General features: G+C 38.0%; 2 non-coding genes across 2 annotated transcripts; both read left to right on the top strand.

Moving 5' to 3' along the window:
• Positions 1 to 2,052: 2,052 nt before the first annotated feature.
• On the top strand, positions 2,053 to 2,383 carry LOC149130932 (Nuclear RNase P). The gene has a single exon (XR_016238579.1).
• Positions 2,384 to 8,584: 6,201 nt separating this feature from the next.
• LOC149130931 (Nuclear RNase P) lies at positions 8,585 to 8,915 on the top strand. Its single transcript, XR_016238580.1, has one exon.
• Positions 8,916 to 12,497: the final 3,582 nt, after the last annotated feature.

Below are 12,497 nucleotides of genomic sequence, written 5' to 3'. Positions count from 1 at the left end.
TTTACGTCACCGTAAGTTAGCAGTTCGCAAAAGCGACCGACAGAATAAGTACTAGGCTTAGAAAAATTAATCCTGGGACCGATTTATTCGACTAAAACCCAGCATGGCTGCAGTTAAATGACTGGAACAAGTAAAAGAATAAATGCGCGCGCACACGCACACAAACGCATGCGCACAAACACACACACATAGAGATGTGAGTTCGAGTCTCATGGCTGGCCGGTAACGTATTTTTCTGCAATGTATGAATAATTCATCCTGATCACGCTATTCATTACGCGTTTGAGAATAAAACAAAAATTATTTCTGTATTTTTCAATATATGTATGTTTATGCACACGTGTATATATATATATATATATACACACAAACACACACACATATATTATATATATATATATATATATATATATATATATATATATATACTTGGAAATGGATGCGTGGCGCTCGATCATATAATAATATAGATGATATATATATATATATATGTGGATATATACATATATGTACATACCTACATGTATATGTATATATATATACGCATGCATATATTGGTACAGGACGTCAGAAAAACGTGAACAAAATGAAAAACGAGAACGTAAAAAAAGACAAAAACATGGAGAACGAACTTACAAATAGAGAAATGAGACAGGCAACATAAAGAACACTCCCTTCATCATTTGTCCCCTATTTTATCTACTCCGCGTTTCGAATTATTTTACTTATTTCAGTCATCTGACTACGGCCATGCTGGAGCACCGCCTTTAGTCAAACAAATCGACCCCAGAGCTTATTCTTTGTAAGCCTAGTACTAATTCTGTGTCTCTTTGCCGAACCGCTAAGGGAATGTCAACTAAATACCAAAGTATGTAGTCCTACCTATCGATTACATTTCAATCAATTGTTCGCTTTGCGTATTAAATAAAAGATTTTGAAAATTAAAGGTGTCCATTTACTTCCTGCATGTGTGTGTGTGTGTATGGACTTACACGCACAGGCAGACACACACACACACACACACACACACACAGAAAAAGTAAGCAAATTCAGAATAAACAGCCACAACAGTAACTCTTAAATGTAAAAAAAATATAGAAAACAATGTAAATACAACGCTAAGTATAACCACAATCATAAAAATAATAATCCTTTCTACTAAAGGCACAAGGCCTAAATTTAGGGGGAGGGGAGTAGTCGATTACATCGACCTCAGTGTTCAACTGGTACTTATTTCATCGACCCCGAAAGGATGAAAGGCAAAGTTGACCTCGACGGAATTTAAACTTATGAGTCAACAATAATAATAACATACATGATAACATGAACAGAAATAATAATAATAACAATAGTAATAACATAATAGTTTGTTGATATTTGGTGTTGGAACAAACAAACGATAGTAGTTATGGACGATATAATTATCAGGCAAGACTCTTTTCCTTGCAATATAGAAACACACATACGTAAACACACACACGCACACGCACACACACACTCACATGTATGTATGTTTGAGTGTGTTTGTGTTTATACCCCTCCACCACCGCTTGGTAACCAGTGTTGGTTTGTTTCACGCCCCTGTAACTTAGCGGTTCGGCAATAAGGAACTCATAGAATAAGTACCAGGCTTTTAAAAAATAAGTACTGGGCGTGATGTGTCTAACTAAACCTTTCAAGGTTGTGCTCCAGCATGACCGCAATCCAATTGTTGAAAAAAAGTACAATAAAAGATAATTATTAGAATATTGCATATTCGAAGTGTACGTTCACTTACCTCCCTTGTCAAATTACTTCCCTTAGATCTATGTATATTTAGCAGTGAATGCTTATTTCAGCAAATATTTAACAGGCAAATAAATATTTTCAAGTAAAACCGCGCAGCAGACCCAGTTAAATATTAATATATATTTTAGGATAGATATATATGAAGGGTGTTGACCAAAGATATTATATTTCTGCTTTAGTATAACCATAAGATAAATCAGTGTCCTATGTATATACCATGGCTTATAGGTATATAAGCTGTGAGACTGCTGTTTAAAACTGGGTTCAGGTGTAAGCTCGTTTAAGGGATAACATCCAGGTACTTTGGTTGCCTCGTTCATCCTTGGGAAGGTCTGAGACAAAGGCTGTATTAATAACGTCCCAGCCGGACGTCCCTGTAAGAGGGGAGTGGTTCACCAGACACAACGGTTTCCTCAAGCTAACATGTTTAAACGTCAAATGACAACCACGTTTGTGGTTGGATGACCTCTGTGTTGACTTGTCGGTTGAAAGTGGTCCATGGCCAGCGCGTAGAGCAGCTTGATAAACGAGGTGGGTGCAGAGTTCGATTCTTCGTTCCAGCCCCATAACTCAATTCAGACTATTCTTCATCTGAACCTTTTGTTTTTGTTTTTTTTTATTATTTTTGTTTTATATTTTCTCACAGCCATGTAAAATAATTCTAATTTTGGCATAAGGAGTGGGGGGGGGGTCGTCCAATTGCATCAACCCATTGTCGATCTCAAAAGGATGAAAGGCAAAGTCGACCTCTATTCTCGGGGATATTCAGCGTGACACAGTGTGACAAGGCTGACCCTTTGAATTACACGCACAACAGAAACAGAAAGTAAGAGTGAGAGAAAGCTGTGGTGAAAGAGTACAGCAGGGTTCGCTACCATACCCTGCCGGAGCCTCGTTTTCGCTCAATAAACACTCACAACGCCTGGTCTGGGAATCGAAACTGCGATCCTATGACCACGAGTCCGCTGCCCTAACCACTGGGCCATTGCGCCTCCACTAAGGGTCTATATAAGATATAGGACAACAGGAAAACTGTTCAATCTCAAAAGACTGTGCCAAAACAAAAGTTCTGCATTCTCACTTCATTGAGTTCCTGCATGCAGATGATTGTGACCTGTTGGCACATATCCACAAAGATATGCAGCACATGCTGAATGCAATTTCTGCAGCATATGCAGCATTGGGTCTAATGATCAATCTGAAAAATAAAAACTGTTATAATGTACCAGCCCGCTCCCTCCAAGATATATGTGGAACCTTTTATAACTGTGAATGGTCAAAGGTGGGAGAATGTGTCTAGATTCATTTATTTAGAAATTACATTGAACACTGCTGGTCTTGATGATGAAATTTCATATAGAATCAGCAGGGCTAGTAGTGCTTTTGGTAGGCTTAATAGGCGTCTGTGGACACTGACATAATATATCTTCACAGATTAAAGTTGAGGTATATAACATGTGCGCCCTGCTATCTTTGATATATGGGAGTGAAGCAGGGGTTATTTACCATAGACATGTAAGGCAACTGGAACAATACCATCAACACTGTCTGAGAAAAATTTGTGGGATAAACTGGAAAATGGCCATTAGTAATGTGGAGGTGCTTGAGAGGAATGGTAGTAGAAGTATAGAGACAATGATTCTACAAAGACGTCTGAGGCAGGGTGGGGGGCATCTGATAAGGATGAGTGATGAGAGACTGCCCAAGCAGCTATTGTATGGTGAGCTGGATGACTGTAGGAGACCAGCACATAAGCCTAAACTTAGGTTTAAGGATTGCCTTTAAAATGCTCTAGTACAGACAGGAATTGCAGCTGGTGATTGGGAGAGAGAGCCACAAGACCGAGATGGATGAAGACAGTACATAGTGGTTGTTTGGGGTTTTTGAGGGAGAGAGTGAAGTATGAGTGAATTGGGAAGGGGCTTAGAAGGAGGGAACCTGTGGAGAGAGAGAGAGAGGGAGTGTTGCTTTTTGTGTGTGTGGTTTGTGAGAGATGTTTGAGACGTGCAGGCCTGGTCAGCCATCTCACAGGAATCGACCCATGATAAACAGTGATGTGGCCATTAAAATTCACAAAAGAGCATGTGTAAAATGTAGAAGGTTGTGCCTCTCAGATGAAGGTCTGAAAAGACCACCATCTTATTAAGACCTCCATCATATTAAGAAAATACATATGGTGGCATCTGTCTCTCCTGCCAGCCAGCACAACTGTGCAGCATGTAATAAAATATGTAAGACTTTGGCTGGGTTTAAAAGGCATATAAGTGCATCACATGACATCAATAATGAATCATTTCAGTAAGTCTTTTTGGCAATGGCTTTTCTGCAAAAATGGTGCAGCTATGTATGTGTGTGTGTGAGAGAGAGTATGTGAGCGTGTGTGTATGTATGCATATGTGCAGATTTGTATGTTTTGCTTTATATATGTATTCTCATGCATATAGTTGCACGTTTAGACATGCTCATATATAATTAAATGATAAACTTCTGGAAAGTTTTACAGTTTCAGTGATGGACTGGATCAATTGTATTCAAATTAGCTTTCTCCTATCTGGTTTTGAGAAGCCTAATTTCTCAAGATTGGCATTTAGGCAGTGTGTTACATATCCCAGGGCCCCAATAATTACAGGTATAAACCTGTATGTATGAATGTATGTATGTATGTATGTATGAATGTCTGTGTGTATGTATGAATGTATGTGTGCATGTATATATGTACTTTTCTGTTTTTAATTATTTAAGATCTTCCTGTAAGGAAGTAGCTGGTTTCTACAGCTAACCTCGAATGGAAAAAGCCAGGACTGCCATCCCTTCTTCCTGCAATTCAGCAGAAGATTCCCATATATATATATGTATATACAGGGTCTTGCAGATAAATTGAGACCAATTTTAAGCAGTTGACCTAATAGGTTTAATATTTCATTTTTTGACAAAACCTTGCTTGCTTGAAAACCTAATCCTCCTCTTTATTGTTTAGGTAAATTGTGAAATGATTCGACAACAGCAAGTCATGGAACAACAGAATCTTTGAGCCATTGTTGTTTAGGTGCACGCCTGGCACACTGTCAATAAAATTGTCAAGTTGACGGAACTTCCAAATGCAGCAGTTTATCATGTGTATAAAGAATTTAAAGAGGAGGGAAAGATTGATAGAGAAGAATACAAGGCTGAAAATAATTCCAAGTGCAATTCAAAGTTTCTCGCTAGCCTCAAATGCTTGATTGAAGACAACCCATCCCCATCCACGCAATGTGTCCCTTTCCATGGTGCCCAGAGCTGTGAACAGGAACCTTGGCGTGACTAGCTATGTTTGACAACCGTCACCTCCTAATAGCCAAGCAATCAGAGCCAAGAGATTCCCAAAGCTTCAGTCATTCATCAAGCATCGTTTGTGGACAAGAAGAAGTTTACTGTGGATGCTGAGGTGAACTGCAGAAATTCTCGAGTGATTCTACACAGTCCTTCTGATGTCCCACCTGTGCTTGAGACTAAAAATCCTGCCTCCATGATGGCATTTGGAGCCGTGGCAAGTGATGGAGGTATTATGGATCCACACTTCATTGAGTCTGGCTAGAAGATCTTGTTTAAGTTGGTGAATGCTGCCATAATCCTTGCCTTCAGTTCATCTTTGGTGTTACAAGGAGTTTTGTTGATCTCTTGCTCAACTGTGCCCCTCACAATAATCAAGGGGGTTGCAATCTGGGAAGTTATGTGGCTAGATGTTTGGGGTGATGTGGTCACAGAAATTGTCTAACAGCTATGACTGGGTTCTCTTGCTTGTATGCCATAGTGCAGAATCCTGTTGCCAGATGTAGGATCTTCCAGCAGTTGACCCAGGGCAACACTATCTCCTGCTGGCACTTGATGTAGGCCTCCATGTTGAGTCTGAGGCTGTGTGGGAAGATGAATGGAGGCATAACATTGCCATCACTCGTGATCACTCCAAACACCATGATGTTCACTGGATGTGTGATTTTTATCACTCTCAGTACATGTCCTCAGATTGACATCCAAACACTCTGAAATGTTCGTATTGGAGCTTCCAGTGTGAATGCCAAGCAGTACAGCATGTCGTTTCCAAATTTCTGGCAGAGTGAACTGCGCCATGGTGCTGTTTCTCTCACAGATGGTGTTCAACCGCCCCCACTATAATGTGTAATCGACAAAATCAAAAACAAACAATGCCATGCGTGAAATAAAAAATATAAAATGGCGACAATTCATTCACCCATTGAATCATGTCTGTGTGTATGTGTATGTGTATATCATCATCATCATCATCGTTTAACGTCCGCTTTCCATGCTAGCATGGGTTGGACGATTTGACTGAGGACTGGTGAAACCGGATGGCAACACCAGGCTCCAATCTAATTTGGCAGAGTTTCTACAGCTGGATGCCCTTCCTAACGTATATATATATATATATATATATATATATATATATCTTTTATCTTTTACTTGTTTCAGTCATTTGACTGCAGCCATGCTGGGCCACCGTCTTGAAGAGGTTTAGTTGAACAAATCGACCCCAGGACTTATTTTTTTAAAGCTTAGTACTTATCCTATCAGTCCCTTTTCCCAAACTGCTAAGTTATGAGATGTAAACACATCAACATTGGTTGTCAAGCTGTGGTGGGGGACAAACACAAAGACACACACACACACATTCGATGACGGGCTTCTTTCAGTTTCCGTCTACCCAATCCACTCACAAGGCTTTGGTCAGTCCGAGGATATAGCAGAAGACAGTTGCCCAAGGTGCCACGCAGTAGGACTGAACAGGCAACGATGAGGTTGGGAAGCATGCTTCTTACCAGTCATGCCTGCACCTATAAAAAGAAGCTAATCTCATCAGAATCTTTATTTTATTGTAACGAGGACACGGGATAGGTTTGATTTTGTCTCCGCAAACAGGGTTTGCAGGTGGTTGGGTAGTGAGATGTGGAGACATTCATGCTGAAAGTCAAACTGCTATTAGAAGCTTAGACAGGCTCTAAAGTTAGGTGAGGCGTGACACATAGCAAACAATTTTTTTAATCCATTTTTCTTATATTACGCGATATATTTTTTTTAGTTATAGTATACGTAATTGTATTCTACATTCATTAATTTTGTGTTTCAGTAACAATGTCATCATGTTTGAAACTTGCAACTACTAACATGGGTGACTAAAGAGTTAAAAAGAATTGTTGAAAAGGCATCAATTTTGAAAAATGTGCTTGTGGGGAGCAGTAACACACAGACTCACACACAAACACACTTCCAATTTGTATCTGTCTCCAGATCATAAATTTTCATTTCTGACACATCTCGCCCTCAAACGCTTGGTTTTGTGACCAGTGTCTAAAAGTGGAGGGATCGGTGGAAATTTAGTTGCTATATCAGTTCGGCTCCACAGGGCGAGGATGGGCTTGAGAATAATATCTGATGAGCCCCTCCTTTAGTAAAAGAAAATTAAATTAATGATAGTAAAAAAAGAACTCACAGTTCCTTGAGTTTTGAAGGGATCTGCCAGCCCACAAGGGGCTAAACATAGAGGGGACAAACAAGGACAGACAAACGGATTAAGTCGATTACATCGACCCCAGTTCGTAACTGGTACTTAATTTATCGACCCCGAAAGGATGAAAGGCAAAGCCGACCTCGGCGGAATTTGAACTCAGAACGTAAAGGGAGACGAAATACCGCTGAGCATTTCGCCCGGCGTGCTAACGATTCTGCCAGCTCGCCGCCTTTCTGCCCTACTACTACCTCGGAGCTTAGGGTAGCGCAAAATCAATCTTGTTCCGCTTCGCAAAATTTCTTTTGCAGGGCCTCTTTTTGATACCACCAAAATCATAGACTTTAGTCTGTAATACACCAAAGTTAGATATCTTAGTCCGTGACACACTAAAGTCTTAGTTTGTAACACACCTATGTAATGTAAGACGCCCTTTCTTCCCTTAAAAATTTACGTGATCGCTCGGTTTGCTAGAAATAACAGCTAAAATCGCTTAAATGACACTTTACTTACTTTAATTAAGTAAAAAAGTACATTAGATGTTGTAGTCCTACATATTCCTGAACAGATGGAATGATCATGGCTAGAATGCCTTCGATCATAGGATCCGATCGGAACTGATCTGGGGCTAAACTACGACAACTTCCATGACAGCTCGCCTAGGTATATTATTGTAAACGGGTACATGAGACCGATAGAGTATGTACCAAATACATACTGAGATCGATGTTATCCACTCTTTCCTTCTGCCAAAAATATGTAACCATCATGATTGTGCTAGAAATTCTTAAAAATAAACAATAATTAGCAGCAAAAGATAACACGTAAAAGCCTAAGATTTTCGATGATAGCTTTATAAGCACGAATCGAAGATACAAAAACAAAGTACTCAGAGCCATCCACCAAAAATCGGACAATATATTTATCGGTTCTGTGCATATTTTCCTCGCAAACTCGTGGCTAATTAAATATAATTCAATTTTTATAAAAATATTCTTCAATCAAAAGTTGTATTAGTTATCTCCCTTGTTAAATTACCTCTCTTGAGTAGTTGCTTATTTTATAGTAAATGCCGATATCAGAAAATGTTTAACAAACAAATTAATATTTTCAAGTAAAACCACGCAGCAGACCCAGTTAAATATTAATATATATTTTAGGATAGATATATATGATGGGTGTTGACCAAAGATGTTATATTTCTGCTTTAGTATAACCATTAGATAAATCAGTGTCCTATGTATATATCATGGCTTATAGGTATATAAGCTGTGAGACTGCTGTTTAAAACTGGGTTCAGGTGTAAGCTCGTTTAAGGGATAACATCCAGGTACTTTGGTTGCCTCATTCATCCTTGGGAAGGTCTGAGACAAAGGCTGTATTAATAACGTCCCAGCCGGACGTCCCTGTGAGAGGGGAGTGGTTCACCAGACACAACGGTTTCCTCAAGCTAACATGTTTAAACGTCAAATGACAACCACGTTTGTGGTTGGATGACCTCTGTGTTGGCTTGTCGGTTGAAAGTGGTCCATGGCCAGCGCGTAGAGCAGCTTGATAAACGAGGTGGGTGCAGAGTTCGATTCTTCGTTCCAGCCCCATAACTCAATTCAGACTATTCTTCATCTGGGCCTTTTTTTTTTGTATTGTTTTAAAGCTTCGGTAATTAATAATTACAATTAACAAGATCCGAGCTTTTAGGAAAATGGGGGGTGGGGTTAATCTTGACCCGGAAATGAAAATCTAAAAAAAATACTGGAATGGGTGTAAAACAATGTGTAGGAAACGAATGTGAAAAAAAAAAAAAAAAAAATGCGCGCAAAGCAATGGGAGGTGGGGAGAGGTCTTCGGAAAATTCACAAGATCCGAGCTTTTCACTCGTAACTTTTAGGAAAATAGGGGTTTTTTTTCAATGAAATTTTATAGAAATTCCTTTCAAACGACATACATTACGATTATAAAGAAATTTGTGGAGGTGGGGGGGGGGAATCTTTTCCAAGAGGGTGGAGAGAGGACTTCAGAAAAATCACAAGATCCGAGCTTTTGACTCGTAACTTTTAAGAAAATGGCGACTGGTGGGTTCAATGAAATTTTATAGAAATACCTTTCAAACGGCATAAATTACGATTATAAAGAAATTTGAGGGGGGAATATTTTCCAAGGAGGTGGGGAGAAGACCTCAGAAAATTCACAAGATCTGAATTTTCCCTCGTTATATTCCGAAATCACATTCAACTTTCTACAGATACCCAAGCGTAGTACCACTACACTACGTAGTGTTTTTTTTTTCTACCCACTTTCAATAATTCTTAATGTTTCATCTTATCTTCAATTATTTTTACACATTTTTTAACCATTCCGTCGTTATTCTCATTGACTTCTTATTACTTTCTCTCTCTCTCTCTATCTATATATAAACATACACACACATGTATATACGTACATATATACACACACACACATATATATACGTACATATATACACACACACACATATATATACGTACATATATACACACACACACATATATATACGTACATATATACACACACACACATATATATACGTACATATATACACACACACACATATATATACGTACATATATACACACACACACATATATATACGTACATATATACACACACACACATATATATACGTACATATATACACACACACACATATATATACGTACATATATACACACACACACACATATATATATATATATATATATATATATATATATATATAATAATAATAATATCAGGGATAAAATCCAAAATTACAGGTAAAAACTCAATTAAAATCAATTAATTAAAAAAAAAAATTAAATTAAGTTTCACAGTATAAAATAATACTATATATATATATAATACAAAGAATATATATGCATGTATACACACATATATGTACATACTTACATCTACATGTGTATATAGATGCATATCAGGGTACAGGACGTTAGAACAATGAACTACAGACAACGGAACGAACACATAGGAAAACAGAAAGCCACTTGGAATTATTCCTTCACCAGCTGCCTCTATTCTAACTCGACGTTTCGAAGATAGAGAGAGTGACGTTTCGGAAGAAATCGTTTTTAAAAAATGCACTTTTGAAGTTGAGGAGCGAAACTGCATCAGGCCCCTTTTCTTTACACATATTTCAAGTTGACATTTTGCAGAAATACGTTTTCTGGAGTGTAGATTACTTTACATTGAAAAAAAAAAAAAAAAAAAAAAAAAAAAAAAAAAAAAAAAAAATCAAAGAAGTTTGAAAACGATAATAAAAATTAGTGGTAACGATGTCAGGACAAAAAAAAAAAAAAAAAAAAAAAAAAAAAAAAAACATGTTAGTGTTTGTGTGAAACAAGTCAAAGTGTAATTAAAACAATATCTTTTACATACCTGCTAAAATTACTGGATATATAGATCCCAGGATGTATAAGTCCTAAGTTGCAAAACAGTTTTGAAATGTCATCAATTGTTTCCACTTTCCTTTAGCAATTTTTAACGCCTAAATTTTAAGGCGATTTCGTGTGGAGAGAGAGTAAGTAAAGGTATGTTTTGCCATTTATGCAATTTTCTTTTTTTTTTTTTTGGCCTGTATACAATATATATCCTATTTATGCACGTTTTCAATCTACAGAAGTTTTACGGCAGAATCCAAAATTTTCCTCGATTAAACTGTGCGACCAAGCTGTGCTGAGTGATTCACGAAAAGCAAAAAATCCTCCAAGGCGGAACATTGGTGCTTTCCAGAAAGTTTGTCACTAAAGATGGCGACGACGACGTCGTCGTCGTCGTACCATTTCTCGCGCAAAATACATGGAAAATTACATGTCGGACAATTGTGGGGTAAACGGCAGGACACTGTATTCCATGAAAAATATAAAGGCAGTATTATTTTTTACCGTGGAAACGCAGAATTCTTTCATAAAGAGTGATATTGCAACAATTGCATGGAGCCATGGTGTTAGAGCAACATTCGGTTTTTGTGTCTGTGCGTGCGTGAGAGAGGAAGGGGAAGAGTTAGTGTGAATGAAGGGGGAGGGTGATGGATGTCTTTTAAGGTACACACTCATATAGTAAAATGTGACGTCATCATGGTCGTCATATAAAAGGTTTACGATAGATAACTTATACTCTTTTAATTGTTTCAGTCATTTGACTGCTGCCGTGCTGGAGCACCGCCTTTTTAGTCGAGCAAATCGACCCCAGGACTTATTCTTTGGAAGCCTAGTATTTATTCTATCGGTCTCTTTTTGCCGTCAGTTGTCAAGCGATGTTGGGGGAACAAACAGACACACACACACACACACACATATATATATATATATATATATATATATATATATATATATATATATATATATATATATATATATATATATATATATATATATACGACAGGCTTCTTTCAGTTTCCGTCTACCAAATCCACTCACAAAGCTTTGGTAGAAGACACTTTCCCAAGGTGCCACGCAGTGGAAATGAACCCGGAACCATGTGGTTGGTAAGCAAGCTACTTACCACAGAGCCACTCCTGTGCCTTATGGAAAACAGTATAGTTTTAATTTTTTGTAATTCAAATATGTCAAGGAAAATAAAGTTTAGTTAGTAGTGGAAATAGTACTGAATCTTTAGATAGCCCATACGCGAAAATCGACAACTCGGTTTTGGAATGCATTAGGAACGTATGCACCCCGAAAAACTTCATAACTGAACCACGCACCCCTCGCTACTCAGCAATAAAGGGTACGCGAGCGCAACAATCTCTACGACTCACAGAAATTGAACGGCTAAAACAAGTGAAACAGCATCTTATACATACCTGTTGTATACGTCGGTCTTGATTTTTCGCTTTAAAGGCAAGCGATTCTCATAGAAGCAAACACGATATTAAATAATTCTCCGTCATACGTCCACTAAAAACTTTAACATACTTCCAAAGTGGGACTTCATCTATGTTTATCTACGTACGTCTATGTGTATGTATGTGTGAGTGTGTGTGTGTGTGTGTGTGTGTGTGAACTATCCCATCAGCAACAATCATCATCATCATCTTCTTCACAACAAGAAGCAACTGTTGCTGTGCTTCTGAAATTGTGTAAGTGTGTGTATGTGTGTATATGTGTATGGGGGGTGCTTTTGCAAGATATATCAATTTTGGCGGTAAGGACTGAACCCATTGTTTCATAATCAC

Source organism: Octopus bimaculoides, chromosome 26 (genome assembly GCF_046866305.1).
Source record: "Octopus bimaculoides isolate indiv1 chromosome 26, ASM4686630v1, whole genome shotgun sequence".
NCBI classification, from domain to species: Eukaryota; Metazoa; Mollusca; class Cephalopoda; order Octopoda; family Octopodidae; genus Octopus; species Octopus bimaculoides.
Note: the sequence above shows the minus strand (reverse complement) of the source record. Positions and strands in the feature narration are given on the sequence as shown.